The sequence below is a fragment of the Platalea leucorodia genome, assembly GCF_965183815.1.
Source record: "Platalea leucorodia genome assembly, chromosome: 1".
NCBI lineage: Eukaryota > Metazoa > Chordata > Aves > Pelecaniformes > Threskiornithidae > Platalea > Platalea leucorodia.
The window spans coordinates 152,771,384-152,797,753 of NC_138823.1; the positions used below are offsets into that span (position 1 = coordinate 152,771,384).

Consider the following 26,370-nt stretch of genomic DNA (forward strand, 5'->3'; position numbering starts at 1 on the left):
TGCACAAGTCAGTATAAGCAAACACTGGGGCATGGGATTTATCTGATTAAGTGAGGACATTCACATCTGAGCTAGTCATACTGGGCAGATGGAGATCTGATCAGGACACTCAGTGAAGTTTAAAATATGGTTCATATCACAGCAGAAATCCAAAATTTGGGATTTTTTTTTGAGGTCTTTTTGTTGTTTGTTTTTTAAAGATGTGATTTACTCGACCTGTTTCTTTTCAATGACTAGGATTACAGATTTAACAATACCCATCTAAAGTCAGGTGGAGCAAGTTCTACGTTAAGTGTTTACGATGCAGTGATTCCAATTTACTCTGAAGCATAGCTTACTGTTAATCCATTGAAGCATGAGTTCACACCACCTCACAGGCTCGTTACCTAGATCTCTAACCATACACTTGTAAGCAGAGGTCCCAGAGAAAAAACAAAATGGAACCTGACAAAAAGAGGACTGCTCTGGGAGGAACAAGTCCTTCGTTTGGCTTGCTGTTCCTGCGGCTTCCTACATTTTACATTTAAACATTTACATTGAGTAAAATCCATGACGCATCCCTGGGAGCAGGGATGAGATCCAGCCCACCTCTTTCCCTCTTCCTCTGGGAATCCCAGCGCTCACCACATTGTAAAATCTAACTCCTTTTCTCTTTCTCTAGCAAAAGCGATCTGGATTGTCTTCAACAACAGAAGATGGAGAGTCAGCGTCCCACCATTTGAAACCATTTGCTCCAGGTTTGAATTCCCATGGACTGCAGAAGGCCCAGCGTTTAGAGCTCTCGCTTTTTGCTGGTGCTCAAACCAATAGACATTGGCATCTGTAACTACTGTTTTCTATTGTGTGCCTCTGAGCAACTTTGCATTTACCCTCCGGGACCTCCATAACAGCATCTCAACCCCCTGCACAACTAGTGAAGAACTCGCAAGTTATTTGGCAGTTCCCATCTCTCTCTGTTGTTTATACAGGGAAATAAGCAGAAAGAATAATTTTTAGCAAATGTACTTAGTTTTTAAGCACTGCAATACCTCCTTTAAGGGTCAAATTCTGACCACCAATTTTAGGCTCTGGCTATTATCAGTAGGGAATTTATGAACAAAACTTCCTATTAAGGAAATCTGTAGTAGTGGTATTATGTTGCTGCTGGGGCCAAAGGACAGTCCGGTGGCAATACAGTATACTGGAAATATGACTTAACTAAGAATCTAAAGAAGTCCCTGGGAGCTGAAGCCACTGGTATGTGGTCATAGGTGTCCAAGGAATACTTTGTTGCTCACAAAAGCAAGCCAGAGAAATTCTGTTTCAAACCACTGATATTTTGCTCCCCCCTACTGTATATTTACTAAAGCATTTAAAATCCAGGAGCGTCTTAAGGATTTGGACCCCTTCACTACAGCATGAATTCACTTCTTGAGCTATTTGATAAAAAAGGAAAAATATGAAGAATGCTAAAAGGTGGAAGGATGCGCTAGCCATGGCAGTTTCCTCTGGCATATAGGAGGTAGAGCAGATTATTTCATAACACTGAAAAGCCATGCAACTACCAGTCTGGAAGAGATGTGGAGGGACCTAACTTTCTAGAAGATGAGAGTCTGAAGCAAGCAAGAAATATATCATCCTTTGTTCACAGCTGGGAAACAGGTGACCTTTGAAGCAAGTTTTTAAAAAATTATTCATTGCTGTAACTTGATGCTGACATGTATGATGTGGAGTACTACAGATAGCAAAGTCATGAAATAAGAAAGGTGAGAAACAAGACTATGTCACAAGGTTTAGAACATAAAAATACATTTTCCCCCGCTCCTGAAACCTTGTTGAGTGTTGAATCAAGGAAACAATGAATTGTTCCGAACCCTCAAAGGAGAACAGCCAGGAGTCCCAGCCGCCAAGGTATGTTATCACCCATATGAAAGTAGAGAACACAGTGATATATGAGTGAATGAAGAAGGAGTTATGGCTGTTATTTGAACCGAGTCCCAAATGATGTTCTTTTATACCACTAGCACACATCTGGGGAACTGTCTTCACGTTATTATTGGCTAACTTCGGAAGCTGGTTAAATCTGCCTGGGATCTACACATCTGCACTTCTGTGACAATTTTAGACAGACAGCCGTCTTTACCCTGTGCCTCTTACTTGGGTATATAATACTAGTAATATTGGTAGGAGGAATGTCATGAAGGCACACAGAACATTTTGGTCAGTCAGGATGAGTTAAGATCTTGGAAAAGATTATTTGTTTTACAGTAGGATGCTGTACTTCAAATAGTTCTAAGCCAGGAGAGCCAGATATCTTTGAAATGTGTATGGAGTCTATATAGAGTTTCTAGGTAAAAGGGAAACTGTATCAGGAGAAAAACATATTAGTTTTGCCATCTTAGAAAGGAAGGGATGTATAGGGGACAAAATTAAGAAACCCACCAAGAAAATATAATCTCTTATGTTTTAGGTCCTGGTATTCCACAGACAGGCGTTTCAGAAGGAGCAGTATGGGGAAAACACACAATCAAGACAGAGCCACCCCTCAGTAATGACTCTTCCAGGCATTTCTGCAGAAGATGCAGGAGGTAAGTTAGTTGCTATTTAGCTATGAGAGGATGCTAGCTCTTAATCAATTCTTATTCCTGATTGACAACACATCTGCTGGGAACTATTTGAGCCATCACCAATGGCTCAAAAAGGAAGCAGGAGAGAAGTGAGGAAACCACTGAATTGCAAAACATCAGCATTTCACTCCTCTCGCCTTATGACTTCTTGGTAAGGGTGAGAAGAGACACTTTCATCAGATGCAGCATCGAAGCTGCAAAACCATAACCAATGTTAAAGAGTAGCCGCAACTGAATGGGAGAAAGAAGAGCAAGTGTGAAGCAAGTTTCTATTCAGCATTCATGTTCTTGCTGACTTCACTGAGCTAGAAGCTGCCTCTGAGCAGCAAGAGCACTAGCAATCAGTTCATTCATGGCCTGCGTGCACAGGCCGCAGTCACAAGAAATCACCGCTTTCATAGTCCAGGATGACAAGAGGAGCAGAAGCATGAAGTTACCTTCAGTAGGTTATCATTTGCTCAGTACTGTTGTCCATGGATGAGCAAACTGAACACTGGTCTATACAATGTGAAGAAGAAAATGAAAGTCATATCAGAATTACTCAGATATAAATAACCCAGTCATTCTTTAAGATTTATAATTATTGTAATAGATTCAACAACAATTGGCTCTACTTCCATTGGCATAACCCAAAATGCCAACCTTGTGACCTAGTGATCAGGTCTCAGAGACAGAAGATGTCGAAAATCCACGCTTTCTAAGAGGGCCCATATCTTGATACTTGTCCTCAAGACCTAAGAGTTGTACCAGGACACTGAAGATGCAATGGTCATATTGCACTGTCATAGGCCAACAGGACTCTATGCTCCAGCCAAGGCTTCATAAAAGCAGATCTTGTCTGACAGAGGAGAGATGATGAAAGCTGACTGCTCTCTTGGATATAGATGTTTCTTACTGGAAGAAGGTTATAAGATATATTTACCTAAGACAGAAGTAAATTTTACCTTCCTTAAAAAAAAAAAAAAAAAAAAAAGAGAGACTGACCATTACAGAGATCTACTTGAATTTGTGTATCAGTGTCCATAAAACTAAATAACCTAATGAGCAAACTTTCTTCAAAAACAAAATCTAAATGCATTTTTGAAGATTAAAATGCTCATGAGAAGTTTAGAGACTGTGTCAAACAGTCCAGTATTTGTCAAATTTATTCTCTGAAAATAATGAAGGCATTGAGATGTAAAATAGATGCAAACGTCTCTAAAAGTGTCAGCTTCATATCACTCCAAAATAATAGCCACATTGATTCCTTAAAAATGTATTAAATTTAATGTTAAATTTATTCCTGAACCTGTTGAGTTTTCTAATATATGCTCTGATCACGGGCTTGACTATGTCTTCCCACCCATCTTCTTGGAACATTAATCACTTCTGTTTTCTTAAACGCCTAATATGGATGTTAGCAGAAAGCTCTAAAATATTTGCACTTAGAACCGAGGTGATCTGTAGGTTGTAACAAAAGAAAAACAACATGCGTTAATATATATCTATTTTTATAAATACATGTAAAACGCATGCTCCAGTTAGCAACAGGAAAGAAAAAACCCACCCACCTCAGGTGAATCCTATTACAATCTGAAGGACTAGGGTAGGTTTTTCCTTCTTTGCAATCCCACCTTCATACACAATCCAAACTCCTACAGACCTCAACAAGAAATTTGCATATGCAAGCACACAAGCAAGAGGGACCTCACAGTTTAATAACCGGCAGTGAATACAACCTTTAACTTCACAACAAGCGAACAATGGACTAGTTGCACAATAAGTGTGTACCAAAGCCTTCCATATTGTATGTAAAAATCATTTTAAAACCTTTCATCTGCAGCCACTGTAAAATCATTTTGGGGGTGGGGCCGAAAATCTCATTACTGAAGAAAACTGGTCTCTAGGTACAGGATTGAAAAAAAAAAAAAAAAAAAAAAAAAAAAATCCGCTTCATTACACAAACCAGCGAAAAGGGTGAGGTCATGCCTGTTCCCGGCCGTAGTTCATGCAACATCACAATTTTTCAGCGACACAATTTAATCATCCTTTAACTAATCTGCGGTTACTTTTGATACAGAAAAAAGGGAAAGATACAATAGATCAAACCGTGCCCCACCTTTCCCCCCCCCGCCCCCCCCGCCGAGCCGGGGACACGGATGGCTTCGGAGCGCCACAGCGCCGCCGGCACAGGCCAGGGCAAAACAAAAAAGATCTCCCACCGTGTGGAAAAAAAAAAAAAAAAAATGCGCCTAGAAAAATGCCAAAAATTACAAAATGTCTCCCAAATGTACCTTCTTGGAGGAAAAAGAACAAACAAACCAACCACTCATCCCCATCCCCCCCCCCCAAACCCCCCCACCAAGGTATCTAAATGAAGTGGGGTGAAATAAGAACCTTTATATAACTAATGCTTTAAGCTAATTGCCACAAGAGCGCTAATTTGTAAATAAAAAGGTCACTGTTTAGTAAGAGACATAACTTAATATAAACCCTCTTATGTCAATCTCCACCTTCACCATACCAAGGGCAGTTTTCCCCCGTACTTTAGACCAAAGTAATCCATCAAGAGCCATCACAAATGGCATTGTAAACTCTTCCAGCCACGACCAGACCATGTAGCAGCAACATAATATGCTTCTTTATATATTAGAGCTGCATTATATTTATAAAGACGGTCACATATTTGCTCCTGGATCCGTTTATTACTCGGTAAAGAAACCCCCCCAAACAAAAAGCCAGATCCAAAAAAAACAAGTCCATCTGGAAAATATCCGAGTTCTTATACTCTTAAATTGAACTTAAATTGCTGTTAAGCTTCGCGTGTATAAAATTTTAAAGAGGAAACAAAACTGACTTCAGTAATTGTCGCTATTAAGGAGACATCGCTGGGTGGGATACACATGAGATCAAAGCTAAGAAAAATACAAGGCTACGTTTTGTTCATCAACACAACGAAAACCCTCCACAGCACTAAAGCACGCCAAAAAAAACGCAGCAACGAATATTTTTGGTTAAAATCAGAAACTTACCTTCGGAGAAAGCAGTCCTTGCAAAACGGCTGTAACAATATGGACTGCACACTCGCTCTCCTACAACCAGCCACCTCCATGCTGCAAAGGGCTCCCCGAACATCCTTAAAATATTTCGCAAATGCAAAAAGTGAGACTTTTTTTTTTTTTTTTTTTCCTCTCCTTCCCCTCTCTTCCTTCCACCCCCCCTCCTCACCCCCGCCAGGATCTCCGGGTGAGGAAGGAGGCGGCTTCCCCGAGGGTCTGCGGGCGATGCCGGCGGGCGGGCGGCCGGCAGCCGGGGCGGGGGAGCCCCGCCGCCGCCGCCGCCGCCGCCGCCGCCGGGGTCACAACTTTGCCGGGGCCGGCGGCGGCTGGATGGGCTCCGCGGGCAGCGGCCCCGCCGCCCCCCCGCTCCCCCCGCCGCCGCCGCCGCCACCGCTGCCGCCGCCTGGAAAAATGCAGTGTGCCATTTTACACCCGCCTTCGAACCACACAGGACCAAAGTCTAGCGCTGGTTTTCGGTGACACTGCAAAACTACGGCTCGCTCCACGCAACCCCCCGCCTCATCCCTCCCTTCAATGAGAGCAGCCGCCTCGGGAGAACTAATAAAGAAAGACAGCTGGAGAAAATAATTCCGAGACTTTGCCGTTTTCCCTCCCTCCCTCCCCCCGCCCCAGCCCCCACTCCTAAGCCTGGAGCAAGTTTCTGCCGATAAGCGCATCCCTTCGCCTCTCGCCGCGGCACCGGGCCGCCCCGCAGCCGGCACCCCAGCCCTGCCGTACTTCAGCCACCTCGCAGCATCTAAAAAAGCCAGTCATGCCTGAAACAAAATCCGTGATTCCTGGAAAGTGGGGAGGCTGGAATCCCAACAAACGCTCCGTTTACTTACAAATATAAATACCTACCTTTGAAAGAACTAAATTAACACTAAATTCAACAGATACATCCGTTATGGCAGGAATAGTTTTTCCATAAATACTGTTTTAAAAACCCCTCCTCATACTGACTGACAGAATTCTACCATGCTGCCCACAAACAAAATGGCTGTGGCACCGAGTTTTTTGGTTCCTCCCACCGTGCCTCCCCCTGGCCTCCAGGAAGTGGTAGAAATCCAAAGTAAAATCCGCACGAAAAGTACAATGCAGCGCCTAAACTCCGCACGGCACCGCCAGGCACCGCGGGCAGCAAAGCGCCTTTACCCACGTCGTACTTTCTCGAGGATTTTTATTGTTTTTAAAAGGGCATCAATCACTGGGAATTTACATCACTGTGTAATTTGAACTTCCTGCTTTACATATTTATAAGGTCTTTCACCTATCTTGGCAGGCTTTCAAATTTAAGTGGGTTGGGAAATTTGATGCTGTGGCTCTAGTTTGTGAGCAGAGTCAGGTACTCCCTGCTGTAGCTGGGCTGTGGAAAGGCAGGCGAATTCTAACACTTTCAGTGTTCAGTGCAAGATAAAATTACCCCCCCAACGTATTACAGTCTCGTAAGTGAGCGTGTAGGCACAGAGAGGACACTGGAATGAGGATTCTCAAGCGGTAACTGAAATTTAGGCCTCTCGCACATAAATACACATTTTGTAATATTTATATTTTCTCATTTGTGGTTCACAGTAGCCTGCCTGAATCATGGTTTCTGTGGAAATAATCTTGGATTTTCTCTTACTATAACCCTGTGCAGCGTCGCAGCCCTTTAACTTTTTTGACATTCACCTTAAAAAGAAAATTAATAGCAAAATATGGCATACTTAAATTAGAGTTGATCACAAAAATGTCAATATGTGGTCCTCTATCTGAGCCACCGATCTTGCCAGGCAAGAGCATAGCTCCTCTTGCACGCTGCCTCACGGGCTCCGTGGGGCCTGATTCATTTCCCATGAGAGTCCCTTGACTGCCTTTAGTAGGAGTTACAATGGAGACAGGCTGTCAGACCTGCTAAGCCTGATCCAGCGCTATATTAAAAGACTGGAATTAATATTCCCATCCACTACTATTCTAAACCTTTTTCAGAGGCACAGAAAAAACAGTGAAATTGGTGATTTTTTTCCTGAACCACCTCGTATTTCTAGGTCTTAGGTTTAAAAAAAAAAAACATCTGCAAAGACCTTGGAGCAAATTTTGTCATTATTATTTGTTTGTATTATCACGCTACCTAGCAGCCTTAATCCTGGACTATGTTTACGATGATACACCGTATAGAAATATAGGGCAAAAAGATAATTCCTGCCCTGAAGAGCTCAAAAGTATAAGACAAAAGACAGCAGATGGCTACAGACAGATGAGGGAAACAATGAGACTGTATTGATCAGCCGGGAAGGCACAGTTTGCAACACACCATCAGCCTAACTCTTGTTTCTGTGTATACATCATGGCGAAGAAGACAGAAGGTGGGATTTGATGAAGAAAGTTAATTGGTTTTGTGGCTGTTGAAAGAAAACTTCTTCAACAAGAAGGACAGCATGGAAGAAAGCACAAAGATGTTTGTTTGAAAAAGCAGCAGATGAACTACAGAAGTCTAATCAAATTGGCATTAATTTTTTTATTATAACGACAGAAAATAGATAACGGGGGAAGTAGGCTGTGAGAGCATTGAAAACACAGATGCAAAGCTTGTTTGATATAGGAGAGGCAGCAAAAGGATCCAAAAGGCAGGGTGACATGGAAAAATGATAAACCAGGCCTGCTAGCACTTCACAAGTCCTAGGAAAAAAGGTATACAGTAGTTCCACTTATATGGGCCTGAAGAGATGTAGCATGCATTTTGTGGGAATAAAAGTGTTGTTCTTAACCATTAGTTTGAGGACTATGTGTCGATTACCTGAACCTCCCTCCTAACTTGTATTTAGTGAATTCGTAAGTACTACTCCTGATGGTAGTGTTTATTATACGAACACCTGCTTACTAAAGGGTCACCTCGAACTTGTTAATACAAGTAGATAAGCACACAGGTGGTTTTGGGACCACAGTGACCACGCGCACAGGGAAGGTTCTTTCTCCTGCTACCTTTTTTTTGGGAACCCCTCATCTCCCTGCAGTGTCCCATAGATTAAATATTCATCTCTCTGTGCTCTAAACTAGCAGAGGTCTGACACAGCCCTCATCTGAACCGTGGGGGAGGCGGAAAGGGCTGCCGGCTCTGTTTTAGGGCACGGCTACGTCCAGAAGAGCAACCCTGCTTTGGAAGAGGGGTATGGCCTGTAGGCTCGTACCCCTCTCGCTACTTTCTTTGTTATGTTGCTGTAGGTTTTTAAACTTTTTTAACTTTCTTTGCCACATTTAGTAGCAGCTTTGAAGTAGTAGCAGCTGCTTATTTGCAAATTCTTTGTAATTCTTTTTCATGAAATATCTTAGATAAGATTGTATTTACTACAGCAACAATGTGACAAGCTCTTAAGTATGTTGGCTAGCCATGCTATAACTTGGGGCTAAACACTGCAAAGTAAATAACCTCCTGTGGGCTAGACCTTGGTGAACGTCTGTGGAAATATTATGGTGTGGCAAATGTGAAAGAATTTGACTGGATTCTTTTGTTACAGAGTAAACGAAACTGAGCTATCCCAAATTTCCTTCTGATTTAAAGCTTACTAATTCTGTAGATGAGCTGATGTATGGTAACTGTTTAAGCCAGGGTCATTTTCTCTCATGTTTGATCTCTTCATCGGTTTTAACTGAAAATAGTGTATATCAAGTGCTAAATGTGGAGAATTGAGATAGCAATTGAAATGCACATTGTGGCTTTTTTTATCTGAATAAGTGTTCCAAGAAAAGCTGAACAATATGTTCTTATGCTTTGAGAACAACCCTCACTTGACTTGATGTTAAATTTCCCCAAATTTCTTACTGTTCAGAGTAACTCCAAAGAGCACCACCATCCATTCTGCACTCTTTTTTTAAAAGCTTTGTCCAGTGCTTGGTGTGAATGTTTGTCTTGAGATTCTACTCAAAAGCATGGAAATAGAATATCTGTATGGGAGCAAAGAAACGAGTTAGCTGTATTTTAGGGTTTAGACCAACACAAAAAAGTGACTAAAAACTGATAGCATTCAAGTAACAACTTCTTACTCAAATTAGTGAAACCACTCTTTACATTCTCCTTGCAGTATAATTGCTTTTATTATTCTTTATCTTTCATTTTCATTAATCTTTATCTTACCCATAAAGATTTAACTCTACTGCCATATTTTCCAAGTAGGTCTCTGTCTCCACACTTGTAATAAACAAATTACACTGATCTTATTTTGACAGTCTTTTCTTTATGTCTTTAGGAAGTAAATTATCAGTCCTGTTTAGTCAGTAAATCGTTAGGTAGATAGCAATAGCTGAAGGATATCAAAGTGCTTTTGCAACTGGTATGTAAATGATCATTTGTTTTCTTTTCATAAAAATGGCATTGAATGTTTTTCAGTTGAAAGATCACCAAATGCATAAATATTTTGCATTTTTATTCAATAGATAATGTTCACATAGCTGCATAATTGCTCTTGAAGAATCTAAAAATCTGATTTGCTGTAATTTGGAAAATTCATAAATTATAGCATAAGAATGGATCATTGATGCCTGACTGTATTATAAAGGAGGACATAGACTTACCTAGCTTAATTCTTGTTTGACCTAGGTCAGATATTTTTAAAAAGCATCCAGTCTTGACTGAGAAGGTATAGCGATAAAAAAATCCACCACAGTCTTCACTAAATTGTTACAGTGATTACTTGACTCGCTTGAAATTTAACTTTAAATCACAGGCTTTGTAACTTATTAAACCTCCCCTTCCCATCTTTCTGACCAAGGTCTGGTTTTGTTTGAGTATATAACACTCACAAAATGTTACTCTCTGTTATGGATGTTATGTGACTGTAGTGCTTCTCCAGTTCATCAGCAATCTTCATGCTTCACGAATCATGGACATCAGAAACAGGTGCAATATGCCAACAGCAGTCACACAACTTGCCACATACTAAAGTAAGGTAACTCCTGATATTTTTTCTGTATATCTCAAAATTTCATTTGCTTTCTTGCTGCATTACCGTTACAGGTACCCTGTTCAGCAAACCATCCCATTAATTTCTGTATCTTTTGCAGTAACCCTTTTTTGGTCACACCTTCTCACTTTTTCTGTCAATAGGACTTAGCATTGCTCTCGGAATTTCGCTTTTGCCCGTACACAGATATACATACTGCTGTAGTTGTGCCCACCTTAACAAGCTGACCCAAGTTGCCTTTTACCACCAATAACCCATTCACCACTATTTTCCTCTCATTCAAACTCTGCAGTACTGTGAGCATCAGTAAGAATTTCTTTCCTCATTAATCTTACTTCAAGCACTGTTTTTCTTTGTTTCAGACACTGAAGTTGCACTGCTGAATTTCTTTCCTTGTGCTGGGACCTCATCTTCAAATACTTTATGATTAGACCAAGTAGATTTAAATTACAGTATTGTCATAGGTTGATATGTCATTCACCCTTTGCACAACAGAAGTCCTGCCAGTGACAGTTCAAATGGTTTTAGGATGATGTTCAGCAGCACAAGCTGTGGAAAAAGAGCCAAGTCAATATAAATGGAAAAGCAATTTGTTACAAAAATGCATGGGAGTCTTCTGAAAATAAAAAACAGAAATAAACCTCCAAAACATCTGTTGCTGTTGGTTGCCAAGGTATGCCGCACATCTCTGAGGATAGCTTTTTTCCCCCGTTATTTCTGTTGTATCCTTGTATGATGGTCTGAAAGTATCTACTCAGATCCACTGTACAGATTGGTCAGCTCATAACCTACATCTTTTTATTCATTAACAATCTTCATGAGTTTTGGAAAGTATCTACTGTTGAATTGTTGTAGGAATCAAAATGTGCCATCCTTTCAGAATTAAATCTATGTCCGTATGAAAAGTCCTATATGGTAGTATACTTATTAAAAGAATACTTTAGCCACACCATGTTGGCACAGATGTATTTAAAAAAATTCTGGTCTTCTAGTTGTCTGTATTTAATTGGTTGAAGCTGGTGGGGAAATACTGGGTGTGATTTCAGAACAAAGTCAGAAAAAAAAATCTGAAAAAAAAGCTCACTGTGAAACCTTTCTTTTAACTTTGCCAACTGCTTGATTGGGATTGTTCTGCATACTTTCCCTGTATGTGCTGATATTTGAAAGAGAACCACATCAGCTTTGGTCCAGGTCTTGGAATTTCAGGTGGAAGTTTATTCAGTGCTTTTGAATCCAAGCACTGGATCCTCATCCTTGTATTAAAACTGATACTGAATAAATATTCACTGAGATGTTTGCAAGCAGAAGTAACTGTTAAAGCATCTTTTTCACTTGCTTGCATTCCTCTTTAATGTCCACAATGGTTCTTGTGCAAGCATCGTTCCCAAACTGTAGGATACAGCTGTTGCTACTGCTGTTGAATTGTTTACAGTGTGTTGTGCCAAAACAAGGGAACATGCAACTGATGCATCTGCTTTATTAAATACGTTCTGTTGTTTTATCAGATTTTCATCTTCTGACAATTAAGGGGATCCCTTATGGATTTTATTCGATGAGCTACTATTGGAGACCATTTTCCCATATGATTTATTATACCTAGGAAATTTCAGCAGAAATGCCATGGATTCAGATAAGGTGAATAATGGCTGCAGTCCATCTGTGTTCCGCTGACTTGCCTGTTGACTGGTTTATGTGTTCAACAGATGTTATCTGTTCTTTTCTGAATTCACATTTGTCATTAAGAATAAAGGGCCACTGTTGAAAACATCTCAGAACTGTTCAGAGTCACTCATGGTGTTCACTTTTACTGCTGCTGCAAACAAATGCACCATCTGTATGGCAAAGGCAATGCTGTCACGATTCAGTTTTCTTTTTTGAAATGTTCTGATGCTGGTGACATACTGAATGGAAGCCAGTTTAGTCAGCAAAAGCTTGATGAGCATAGGAAGAGTATATCAAGGGGAATTTAAGAAAAGCCTACAGTTGCATACAACTTTGAGGATATGTAGGTCTGAGATGACGGAACCGAAGTCCTTTACAATTCCAGATTCAGCAAGACTGTGAATTGCAGTCATAAAAGTTTTAATTTCTTCTCCTTGTTTCTTAAACTTCAACTATTAAGTTTAGCCTTTTTATAGATAATACTATTTCAATTTGGGTACCTTTCGCTGAGTAACTAGAATCAGGCAGCATAAACTTTGGTCAGCAACTCAATGCATTAATTGGTCAGCTCATCTGAAATTCCAGGATGCAAATGATAAGGCATTAATTATTTTAAGATATCAGAATACAGTGTCTGGTTTTTCATACCATTATTAATTGCTGTTGGAAAACAAAGTAGTTCGTGTACATCTTCTGGTATTATTACATCGTCCATCATATTCTCAAATATGAAATTGCCTATTTGACATATCTGGTTTTCTGCATTATTATTATCAGCTGTAATATTTCAAACCACTCGGGGACAAATACAATACTTATGACCTATTTTTTACCTAATTTTTCTTACATTCCTATTTGTATCCCTAATTTTGCTGATCAACTATTCTTTGCTTTTTCACATCCTTGTCAATTTTCTAGAGATTCTGACTTATAGTACATATTTTTTGGCAATTTCCCTATTTTTAAGTTTAAACAATGTGTTTACTATTAGTCTTTTTATTAACGTTAGAAAAAGCTCTGAAGACTAAGCTGACCAAACTTAGTTAGCTTGTTGATTATAAATGTAATTAATCAGTAAGAGAAAGTCTATATTAATAGACATACCATGTTGCAGGGATGCAGCCTTTTCATGTAATGTCTTTAGATCTTATGTTACGCTGGTCCCAATTTTGCCCTCCCTATGTGTGCTGCAGAGACAACAGTTAACACTCATTCCTGCGCTGCTCATGCACAGTAAGAAATGTGCTCCTTGCCCTGCTGCTTCCACTCACAGCGACCTGATGGTAGCAGCATCTCTTAGTAAGGGATAAGAAGTCTCGTTCTCTTCTGTCAAAGAAATGGTCCGTAGTTTCCACAAAGATAAGATATCAGACCAAAAGAAAATATTCTACAGGCTATATCTAGTACACATATTGCCAGCTCGACCGCAATACCTTATTTACAGAGTAAATTCCCAAGAAGCGTTGCCAGAGCCCTTTTGTTCTGAGCAAAGATGGAGAACATGCACAGCATCCAAGGCTAAGGCTGTTACACAAAAATCTTAATGCAAATGTTTCTCAGTGGTTTGTAAATGGCACACCTGCATGTGATGAGCTACACTTGTAACATTGATCATTAAACCTTACAGAAACGTGCTTCACTGTCTGGTATAAGGCAGAAAAAAACCTTTAGTTTTGCCTTACCCACATAGGCCAACTTAAAATAGGTATGATATCAGTCCACAAATGGAAGAAAGGGGAACTTAATAAGTTATGAATACATTCTTTATTTTCATAGCTGCTTATTTCATCTCAGGTTCCTCTTAATTTTTAAAACTAGCATGGAATTTCTTTTGTGATGATAGAAGTTTAGCTTTTACCTTATAAATAGCCACTAGCATCTATCCTGATGCAACTTCCCCTAAAATTATTTAGCTTATAATTGATTAATTTTTGAGAATCAAAATGTGTATTTTTAAGAATACATATTTTCTAAAAGCAGAGGCTAATTAGTTGCTATTGAACGCTATTGAAACCGGAAGAGCTAGTAGTTCAGTTTGAAAAATTCTGTATTAGTCTCAATTGTTTATAGTTTAAAAGTTATTTGCAGCTGTATTTGCTGCTTTATGACTAGATCTTTTAAGGGGAGCAAATGACAAGATATTGACTGTCACCAAAGGTGTGTCTATTCTAGTACATGTTCATCAGGAACTGAAGCTCCTTGTATTAAAAACATTCCTATTTTTGTCATTGAACTGTTAAACTAAAATACTGAGACGTAAAATTTAAGTAGGTCCTCACTGCACCTGAATCTTTCATAGATGAGGCCTGAGCATCCGCTGAAATATATACCACGAGAAGGTCATGCAGGTGACTACTTTTGTTTTGGCCAGGCAAAACCTGTAAGAGTCTACCTGCAGTCTGTCTCTTGAGTGACTGAGGGCCTAGCAAGCCCCATCAACAAGGAACTGGACAGTGATTTAACATTTTCCCCAATTTAGCATTAGGAAATAGCTGTCCTTCACTGTTCAATGTACTTCTGGGATATGATGTACTCCTAAATTTTTATTTCTGCTCCTTGACAGGTCTGTCTATCCTGACCTGACCTGAGTTAGCAGTGAGCCACTGCAGCAAGAAAGGCAAATCGGATCCTGGGCTGCATCCACAGGGACATTACTGGCAGAGATAGATACCTGATCATCCCACACTACTCAGCGCTTGTCAGGCCGTACCTGGAGTGTTGTGGCCAGTTCTGGTCGCCACAATTAAAGAACCACGTGGACAGACTGGAGAGGGTCCAAAGGAGGGCCACAAAGATGATCAAAGGGCTGGAGAACCTGTCCTATGAGGAAAGAGGAGTTAGATATTTTCTCCCTGGAAAAGAGAAGGCTCAGGGTGACCTCATTACAGTATTCCAGTATTTAAAGGGCAGCTACAAAGAGGACAGAGGCTGTCTCTTCACAAGGAGCCACATAGAGAAGAAAATGGGAAATGGGTACAAGTTGTACCAGGAGAGGTTTCATCGTGATATAAGAAAGAAATTTTTTACAGTGAGAGCAATCATTCACTGGAAAAACCTCTCCAAGGACATGGTAGTGTCCCCATCACCAGAGGTTTTCAAGATGTGATTGGACGGGGTGCCAGATAATCTCATCTAGGCTCCCTTTCCCATGAAAGGCTGGACCAGATGATCTTTCAAGGTCCCTTCCAACCTGGGCTAGTCTATGATTCTGTGACATGCTTCACTGCTGTACTTTATACTAGGGACCCCTTTCCTTCCTGATTTGGTCTTGCCATAGACCACATTCTTATCTTGCTCTTCAGACTGGTTCATCCACTGGTTTTTAATCCTGGATTACCTTTACTGTGATCCCATCTCTATTCCTGACTCTAGCCTGGCAAAATTACTTGAAACTGGCCTGCCTCAGTCTGCTCAGTGGACATGCAGAGGACTGACTACATCTCTCCAGTCCTCACTCAGCTGAGTTCCATATTTATTTATCTCAGGAATCTTCCAGATCTTTTCCCATGCCAATGTACCCAGGCTCTTTGGTACTTACTCCTCCATTTGTTATCCATCAGAGGATGCAGATGTCCCTTATCTCTCCAACAGTGCCTAACATCCTTCTGTTGCCAGCCAGATTCTCTTTGTGTTCTCAGTCCTTCTCAGGGCTGCTGTGTGCCCTGCATGCTCTTGTGTGAAGCTTTGCTGTTCTTTTCATCTTTTGCATTACTCTATTTTACTTTACTTTTCCTGTCGTGACCTTCATTGCTCTTTTTCTCCCCATTCCACAGGCACTGTGTGTGTTCTCTTCTTTCCCCATAAGAGTTTTCTGTTTCTTACCATTTGCAACACTACGCTTGTACCTTTTTTCTTCTGTTGAAAAGATAAGACTTGTAGCCTACTAGAATTTTAAAACTCTATTTAGCACATCAGCAGACCTAAAGTGTAGGATAATGTAATGTTCAGAGCTTCAAGTTATGGGGTGGAGGGTGGTGGAAATAGTAATGTCCTATTTCAGCCTACCTCTGAAGGATTCTCATTTGTTCTTGAGTACAGAAATTACAGCTCCCAAACAGTAACTAATGATGTTCCCTAAATCAGCAACATGTTTTTGGGCCAGTCTTGGTCCCATCTCCTTCTTTGTGTAACGCAAGAGTAGGAGGAAGAAAAGCAGATGTGACTGCTGCCTAAAGTTATCCTTGAAATAAAAGTAGTTGAGGCTCATACAAAATAGAACCATGATTTTTCAGGCCTTGAATTTGTTGGAGCATGCCCCTGGATATTGCACTCTCGTGATCCCTAGATGGCACAACAGCATAATAGCAACCTTCACCAAACAGCTAGAGCAGCCCTGAAGCTACTTTAACTTACTCCTTTGTCTGAATTGGGCCTTAGCAGTCGCATCCCCCTTCAGCTTAAGTCTTGCTCTGAGAGCTCAGAAAGAACTGAATTTTAATGTCTTTAGTTTGGAACCTCTGTCTATTATTTTACATGTTGTAGGTTTCCTCTGAGTTTGTTGTGTAAAAGGCCGAGTCTTATAACCCCTTTAAGTGCTGTTTTTTCATAGCTGCATGAAAACTTGAAGGAAAATCAGTTTATCTAAGGGACAAAATTTTCTTTGTGATTACTAGGTTTAATGGAAAGAAAAAACAAACACCAAAATAAGCCTGATAAAGCTTTTTGTGCAACTCAGATCAAAGCGGTGAGGAATAATGCTGGCAATCTAAGGAAGGGCCAAAGAACAGCAGCTTCTAAAATATCAAGACAAAAATCAAAATCAAAGTTACTTTGCAGCACTGTGTTTTGTGGTTTATTTTGTTTTAAAAAGTCTTCAACTAAGACTTGGTCATCTGATCACAGGAGACTGAAAAATAGCGCTGAAAATGGATATGACACTATATATCTGTTCATTCTGCTACAGACTCTTTATATCAATAGCCCTGGGAAAAATAAGCTAAAAATTCTTGCATGTCTGTAGGCACGCACAAATGTACAAAACAATCTCAAGAATCTACCCGGAGAATTTTTGCCAAAGTGTATCTCAGTAACCTTTGGATTTAACCCAATGATTCTTTTTAAACTATAAGTAAGGCATTACATATGTTTCAGACTATTTTGTTGCCTAATAGCTTTAAAGTCATTCTTCAGTTCTACATGTGGTTTCACATTGTCAAGGACTGGCTCTAGATAGTGGAGTAGTATCTGGTACAAAGTCTTTTTAATATGTCTTGTAAAAAATTACGAAAAGAATATCTACTTTACTGTAATTATATCACGTCTTATTAACCCAAAATACCAATGAAACCTGCAATTGCTGAGGATGTCTTCTAACCTGTAATATAGTATTTTCTGGCCCCAATGCATTCTTGGTGTAATTAATAGGTTTCACACAGTAAACTCCTTTGACGAAATTATTAAAAATACCCTAATTTTCCAGTCTTTTCTTACAGCTAGCCATAACAAAGGGACACTGTAAGCTCAAGAATAATAACTCTGGCTTTAGGTTATGTCCCACTTTTTGTCACATTTCTTTTTTCCTCTTCTAGGTTCTTGTCCATCCATGCAGTACTGGCTTGGCACCAATACTAACTACAGCTGCTGAAGAACAGTTCGATGTCTAGGACAGTTAGTGACTGAGAGAATGGCTGGAGAATTAGGACGTGGTCTTATTTCATAAGGAACTGCAATGCCATCAGTCACAAAAAACTGATTTCTGACTCAGATTGTAATTAAATCATATACCAGACCTTTTAATTCCAGCATTGACTGGTGAAATACTCTCTTCTGTGTTAATCTCTGTACTCTTCTGACATAGCAACTGTAGATTTACTGAAGGTGCTAGGAGTGCTGCAGCCCATCTCCTGTGCAAATATTGCCTGGTGCAATATGTGTGAAGCACACATATTGATCATGGGTAACAGCTTTGAAACTTCCATTCCTCATCCCTGTTTCCACAGTGGTTGTTTTAATCCCTGCACCAAAGAACTGACCACTGAGTTGTAACTGGACTGGAGCTTTCTCATCCTCTCAGATTCTAATGTGATCCCTGATGTCCACTCTCCTGTATTTAGCAGCACATAGTGGCACTATTTCAAATGTGAATGATAAAGAAACCTTTCATATGAGAGCCTTGCAGCTGTGTGGAAGTGGATGATGGTACCCAGGTGCATACCGTAGTTACTTGGTTTGAAAACAAAATGTTAAAAAACAGTGAAGTATCTTCTGTGTATTTGCCACATGAGATATCTAGCACTAACTAATGCCAGAACACTTAGGTACAGAGTGATAACTTGTGTGTGGTTAGGAGAAGTACTGTGAGAATCAGCAGTAAGGTGTTAGCGACCACTGTTAGCCAACAAGTTATGTGAACTGATGCAAGTAGAGAGGCAGCAGTTTTTGTTTAGACATGAAGAAATAATGATGATGAAGCTGTGCACAAAAATATTAGGTAGTTTAACCATCATTTATCTCTCTTCATACTTGTTGTATCAAAGTGAACTATGAACTAACTTGCTTGGAAGTACTTTATAAGACTGGTAGTACTTTTATGCAAAGTACTTCACAAGCACTATGAACTCACAACTGAGTTGAACTCAGTTATTTTACACAAGATAGAGCTGAGCTCCCACATGCTCCTTTTGGCTGCTTTTTATAAAGCTTTAGCACACACCTTTATTTCAGGTAGACTTAAGACATTTGCCAGAGAGGATAGTTATAAATGTTTCTGTCACAATGAAAAAAATGCAGCTTAGCTGGGTTTACTTGTGTTTAGTCTCATTTACTTTTCTGAGCCAAAAGCCCTTCTCCCCACTGTTAACACATTTTCCTCATTACTTACTGGATATCATTTGATCAATCACTAGTTAACCTACTCACACTTCATTGAATTTCCTCATTTATCAAACAACACACCAAATAGGCTTGGGAGACTATTGAGCCAACATAAAATCAAATGGACTTTATTACTACAGTATTAATAGCTTAACATCTTGAAAAGAAAGGAAGAAAGTTTTTTAGCAATAATTCTCCTGGGGTTAAATAAAAAATGGAAGAAGAATCAGATGCTTTAAAAGTCTGTGAGTAAAGGGTTTGCTTTCTGGAAATCTTAAGAATATTCTTTTTTATGGGCCTTAAAACCCATACTAAACCTGTTAATGCTTCTTTGGAGGTATTAGATAAGATTAAATATTCTAAAAACCATGATAATTTCTGGTATAGTTTTACTATTGGGGCTCTATTGACTTGTGAATTTGCCTATAAACTGATTTGTTCCCCTTTCCTAACACTTCAGATTAATAATGCTCAACAATTCATCAACACTTTTATTCTGTATACCAGCCTTAGAAGATTAGAGTCTTTTGTGTAAGTATAATATTAGATCCTAGTAATATGTAAATGATATAATTATGTAATTCATTAAATATTAGCTATATTTAAACTAAAAGTACTAATGAATTTTATACAGCATCCTAATTGTTTACAATTTCAATACCTTAAGTCAACATTTCTTTTCAGCTCGACTTCTTTGCAGCAACAAGTTCAGTGAATAGTTAAGAAAACCTGCAGATCAAATTGGCACAATCCTACATTCATATACTTACTTTATTGATATACTTGGATGTAAAATTGCAAAGCATATGTTTTTTTCTCTAATGATACAATTTAAAAGAAAAAAGATAAATAAAATTTGGAAATAAAGAGCAATTTGTCAGCCCTTTTGCAGTCATCCAGACCAGTACAGACATAAAGGACCTCATTATTTTCCAATAAACCTGTCAAGAAGATCAAAGCTTTCTTATATGTGCTTACAGAAGCCTTCTGTCTTGAAGCTGACTGATATTTGGACAGCATCTGATATATACTTCAAACCATTGATTCATCATTGTACATGTTGCTTGCTAAATGAGCAACAGTATTCAATACTTCAGAATTTCAGAAATGTGTTATTTCAGCAAAATTTCCTTCCCATTCAGAGTAATGCCACTTTGAGATATCCCTTGGAGTTAATTGTTTCTTTAAATACTTCTGTGGCCTTTTTCTTTACTCAGTTAATACTGTCTTTTTATTCCCTTTACTTCAGCTCATCTCCATTATAGTAGGGTCCAGAATTCCTTTCCTTCTCTACAGCTCTCCCCTTAATGTTCTCACAGGGCTTTGTGGCAGGCTTCATGGGGAAATTGAGTTTGTACAGTCATGTATTGCAGTCCATCTCTAATAATTTTTGAACCTGCTGGCCAGTTTCAATCTATTTGACAGAGGAAGAAACTGTGTATATGCCAGTCTGCTTTTGCATGCATAATTCAAACATCTAATCACAACCAGAGTTTTGCGAGCTCCTAGAGTGATATGTATGTATTTAAATATATTCACCTCTTACTAGCTTCATTAAAACAGAGAGACACCATATTAATACCCCTGCTGAAGAAAATCTTAAAAAAAAAAAAAAAAATGCACAAAGAAGTTCTACTGTGGAGACTCTGCTCCTGTCATTCCACTACTTTCAGAATTTTAAGTTTTTCTTACTTACATTATTTTTCAACAAAGTGCCATCACTTTTGGGGGACATCTTTTTTTGGCCCATCACCATGTTAACAGTTCATTTGTCTGGTTAGGATCATACCCTGAGCTACCAAAGGGTAAGCATAAAATGGATGCTTTCTCATATGCATTTCACCCCATTTGTGGAATTGGAGAAATCAGTAAGAAGCCTAGTTACATTACTTGAAGAAGTAAAATGTATTTTCTGACAAAGCTAATCTTATGGTTTCAACTAATTATAATTTTAAATAACATAGAATAGACTAGAATTTAAACACATGTTGGAGAATAAGGTGCCTCCATAAATGGGTAGTTCTGGATGATTGGGAAAAGGAGGGTTTTCATGGTATCAGTGAAATATTTTCTTTGCTGTGAAAACAGAGCAAATATACAATTAGCAGAAACTGAAAAAAGCACAGGAATCTAGGCCACATGCAGATCGGTGAATGCTTTTGCTTGTTTATCTGGCATAGGCTTGCTGTGCTAATATCGCTTAGTAATGTAAGAAAGTGAGAACAGCCAGAGTGAAACGAAATGTCAGGCTGCTGCTGCTAACGATAGCAGATACCTAGGGAGGATTAGAGGAAACAGGTCAAGTATAGAGCGATCCTTGCATTGGTATACACGCTTAGCTTCTGACAGGTGGTGAGTTAGGGATTTCTGAAGCTTGTTTTTGGATCTGGCTCGCAACGCTCATTAGCTACCAATGGACATACACTCCATGAATTTGTGCAGTATTTTTAAAAGCCATTAATGTTTTTAGCTTCTGTAACACCCAATGATTTCCATTTTGACTTAATTTGTAAATGGCCAATTGATTTTCTAACTTAGTGCCCCATTTCTTTCATTTTAGAAATGACAAATAATAATTTCCAACTCACATTCTCCAATCACTCCTAATTCTATACCTTTATTGTATCTGTTGGATAAGAAGGATTCTGTTGTATTTTGGGGGAAACTACAAGCAAGTTCTTGACTTGAAGCAGTTCGATGCCTCTGGTTATCTTTGACACCTTTCTCTGCACCTTTCCTACTTTTTAATTCTTTCTGAAGTAGGACGGCCAGAGCTAGATGTAGTAGTCCAGGTGTGGGCATACCACCCACCCGTACAGCAGGACAATGATGTTTTCTTTTGAATTTTAGTTTTCTTTGCTTATTATCCTCTGCTTATTTTTATTTTCATATTCCAAAAGTTTTTAACATTATTTACTTAGTACTAACTAAGGGCTAGTTCTCTTTGGAGAACTAACCACAATAACCTCCATTTTATCAGAAGGGGGAGGAGGAATTAACAGCAACTTAGAATCCATTTTTTTATATATGTAATTGCATTTTATTTTCCCAATGTGCATTATTTTATACTTACAGAACTGATGGTGACTCCTCCCCAGCTATACCATATTTATCCACCTGTCCTTCAGTATTATATCTGTAATAGTTTCTACCAGTTTTCCGAATATGAAGGTCAGTCTTAGTGGTTTAGAGTTCCCAGGATCATCTTGGGAGCCCTTATGAAAGGATCACGTTTCTCACTTTTAATTTCCCTGGTACTGAGATTTTAGAACTATCGGGTCTAGTATTGCCACATTTTGGAGCAGGGACTTGGAATTTGGCAGCAGAACCTCTCTGATATTAGTGATGTGAATTTGCTATTTTTATGACTGCCATCAAATTTTGGCCAAATAAGCCCCAGAAAAACAATTTCCATCTGTTCAGTAAATACTAATAGATTTCTCTTACCTATAAACTATCCAATTTTATTGTTTTAACTTCTACATGCAAATCTTGTATGGTTTATAATTTTTAGAAAGATTGTATTTATATGTAGCGTTCTCCATTGCCACACAGCTCCTATATATCTAGACTCTTATTCTGCTGCATCTTGTAGGTAGTGCGGTCATCGGATCCTTACAGCTGTTGCTATAGCTCTGCCTCCCTGCTGGCTAACAAAGAGGTCGCTTAGTCTGAGGACTCCAGAGCTCAGCAGAACATCTAACGTTTCTGTTATGGTACTGAACGTTACTGTGGTGCTAAAACTAAGACTGTGTCTGAGATTCTCCTTGTTCAACCACTAATGTGTGGAGAACTTGCAGATGCAGTCTGACTGGAATACAAGTCTGCTGGGCAGCTGCATATTAAAGAACACAAAGAGGACTTGATTAGGAGGAGAAAACAAAAGTAGAATGGCTAAGGAAGAAGGAGGAACTCCTCTGAGAGCCTGGAATTAATCCATAATTCTTGGAGTCAATGGGTGCATCTGCCATCATCAAATAGCTTTGAAAACAATGAAAAGGTATGTGACCTCTCCTCTGATTTCTCTGTGTAGAAGACAGCACAAAGTTACCAGGCAGTTGTCTGTGCTACCAATCTGAATGGTCCAAGTATTGTTCAGAGTCTGCATGGGGTAAATGTATTTCCATATGATGAAATTTCTGGAGACGCAGAGCAGACAGAGTACATGCATATTGTCCTCTTTTTTTTTAATGTTTGAGAAGTTATATTCATATTAAAGCAAAAGAAAAAGCAAGACACAAGGCCCAATTTTAAAGACATGCTAAAGTTGCAAGTTCCTTTTCTAGAAAGTGTTGTATGTGCAGCCTTCATTTGGAGAACTTTGCAAGCGTGATGGAGTATGGGCCTTAAATAGGTGGTCACTTAGTACTTTTTCTACAAGATCTGTGCAACCTTCAGTGCATGAAACACGATCCTCAGGGAATGAAGTTGTCTCTGATATTCCCAGATCATTTGTTTTCAGAATATGTAAACCGAATGTGCAGGGAATGAGGTAGAAAAATGCCTCAGAAAAAGAAAGGATTAAGGCAGCTGTATAGTCCCCCAATAGGACTGAATTTCTGTCTTCCTGTGTGACCCTGGCCCAGTTACTTCAATAAAATTTGGAAAAGTGCTGGAAGGTACAATTTGGAGATGTCACAACGTGTAGTGGGACTTGCCACTCGTATGTGTAGGTGAAGGCAGTGGGAACCCTTATCAGAACACACAAAGTGCTAACACTGGAAAAATCGAAGCTCACCTTGGCCTTTCAAAATAGGTTGACACTACTGACTTTGCTCTCTCTATGCTCATGTATAAAATTACACCATCACCTCATCCATCATACAAAGTGTCTTTGAAAATGCATGAATTAATGTTTGTACAGGACTCACAGTGGCGACCTGCGTTGTAATGAAAGAGGAAAAAGCCATAGGGAAATAATAATCCATTTCCAAAGCATGATTTGAAAGTTGTGTCATGTATGTGAACAATTTGAAAAGAATGACATTATCAATAGCTACTGGTTTAGGGATTCCCATTGTGTAAAGTGAAGATGTTTCAGCTACATGATAACTAATTAATTTTTTCCACGAGACCTTAAGACATGTAAAGCACAAAAAAGCAGGAATTAAAGTTATATGTGCAAACTTAGTTCTGGCATTTCCTAACCTGCAAGTATTTGACCATGCAAGAATAAATATTTAAATACAGTTTATACGCAAGTTCAATACTTACATTATAGTCTAGTCTAGTAATCTGCTCAGGATTATACTCCTTGTTGTATTAATTATGAAATACGAATACATAGTCCATGTGTTTTTACAAGCTGTTCAGCAGCTACCTTTTTTAAAGTGAGTCATCATATTCATCTATTTGCCTGGTTGTGTGATTTGTGTCTTAGAAAAGATACGGTATAATGAAGACAGAATGGATAAAATAAACATGCATTTGCAGAGTTTACATATTTTTGTATTTTAAGATCATTAGCTACTCTTATTTGCTCTTGCTTTACCCAATCTATTGTGTAAATGTTACTCTGATTTATTATGGACATTACGACGGGATGGGGTTTCTCTTTGTTTATTCAGGGATGATTTCTCTGTCACTGGAGCTTGGCATTCTTAATGAAAATGATGTGCATGTCAAGGAGTGCTATTTAAATTTTCTGTTAATAAATTTATTGCACTATATTGTTGTGTCTTAAGCTTCGCCTTGAATTTATATTGATCTAAGTAGGTTGGTTGTAATTGGAGAATTTTCTGTTAAAATGTTCCCTTGTGCACTTAGCACCCTTCCTCTCCTCCACATTTTAAGGCAGAATTCTCTTTGGGGCTTTATATATATATTAAGTCCGATGAATTGAAAAAACCCCTTTTTTTTACAGGGTGAGAAGGAGGTTCCCTTTCCCCTGCCTGAGAGGACCACTTCTGGTTCTTCTTTGGATGCAATGTTAATACACCGCCCGTTGCCTATGTGAAAACGGGTAGTATTGATGTCAGAAGCAACATACAGTCACACTTTGATTGTGGATTATTTTAATTAAAGCCTGAAGCTCCAGTAACAACAAGAACTTTAAATTACTCAGTAACTTTTTGACATCCTACATCATTAATTCCTTAACGGCGTGGCGCCAGCCGGGGCGGTCTGAAGCGCCCGCTCCTGCTGCCGCGCGGCGGTGTGCGAACGCGCACGGTGCTGCACGCCGGCCGAGCGCTACGCCCGCCGGCCCGGGCTTCCTGCGCCTTGCGACACCCCGCACACAGCGCGGCACACAGCAAGCGTCGCTGCTTTAGCCTTGCCTTGTTAAAAGCTGTTTCGTTGTACTAAATAAAGAGGCACATCCTCCGGAAAGGAACCCCCTTTTTCAGGTTCGCTCGCCGTCCTAATTAGCACTGTAGTTACTTTTGCAGTGACGGTTGGTTTGTAACCGCCGCACACGAGGAGCCGGGCCGGGCTGCGGCGCCGCCCGCCTTCCCGCCCCGCCAGGCGGCGGCCGCTGAGGGGAGGCGGCGGCCCGCGGTGAGGGAGGGCCGCCGCCTTCCCCCGCCCGCCCCGGCCCACAGCCGGGCGCAGCGGCGGGGCCGGCGGGGACAGGGCCTGCGGCCCCGCGGCTCGGCAGCCCCGCTCCGAGTCCCCCGTCAGAGCTGCCGCGCTTCACGGGAGGCTCCGGGCGCTGTCGGCGCCCCTCCGCCGCCCCCCTTCCTCTTCCCGCCTTCCGCTGGCAGTCCCGCACAGCCAGAAGTGTCCTGCTGGCCTACCTGGTGGTGTCTTCAGACCTGGAAGAGCTTTCTCAACACTAATCATTAACTATTGTGCAGATGATATAGTAATTAGACTCCCTCAGACTCATGATGGAGGGCTTTGGGCCTCTCGGTGCTGTACAGACATTGGGACAATATGGTCCCTGGCAGCAAATTACAAAAACAGATGTGGGATTCTCTGACGGGGAAAACTGGGATGGAAATTGCTGAAAGGCTGGTGGCTGCACCTGTGGCCGTCATATCATCCATGCCCAGAACCTGTCCCCTGTCAGGAGCCCCAAACAAAACGCCTTGTGCAGATCTGCGCTTCTTGGCCTTTTGGGTCTGGATCAGCTATGGCCGGAGAAGGCACCCAAATGCTCCAGACCCTTCCCCGATGGAGGTGCTGCTGAGAGGGGGAGCAGGAACCTCTCTGCGCCCCGACCTGCTCCTTGAAATGGGGAAGCCAGAGCGGTTAGGAGGCATGTTGTTAATTACCCAGGGAGTAGAATTCCCTGGATAGGTAGCTGTTGGGTCTCAGGTCTGGAACCTGCTTTGTGAAAGATGAGGGAATAGTTGCTTTTTATCTTGCTCA

At 40.1% G+C, this 26,370-nt stretch overlaps 1 long non-coding RNA gene across 7 annotated transcripts in view; it reads left to right on the forward strand.

Moving 5' to 3' along the window:
* LOC309594465 overlaps positions 1-24,219 on the forward strand; it is a 34,510-nt gene extending 10,291 nt beyond the window's left edge. For 4 of the 7 annotated variants that reach the window (XR_014229048.1, XR_014229049.1, XR_014229051.1 and 1 more), the window contains 4 exons: positions 662-1,890; positions 2,450-2,567; positions 10,460-10,566; positions 10,944-12,193. This is a non-coding gene — a long non-coding RNA (uncharacterized lncRNA). Of the gene's footprint in view, positions 1-661; positions 1,891-2,449; positions 2,568-10,459; positions 10,567-10,943; positions 12,194-17,771 lie in introns of those variants that run through there. The other 3 variants (XR_014229050.1, XR_014229052.1, XR_014229053.1) reach the window with 3 other exon arrangements.
* Positions 24,220-26,370: the final 2,151 nt, after the last annotated feature.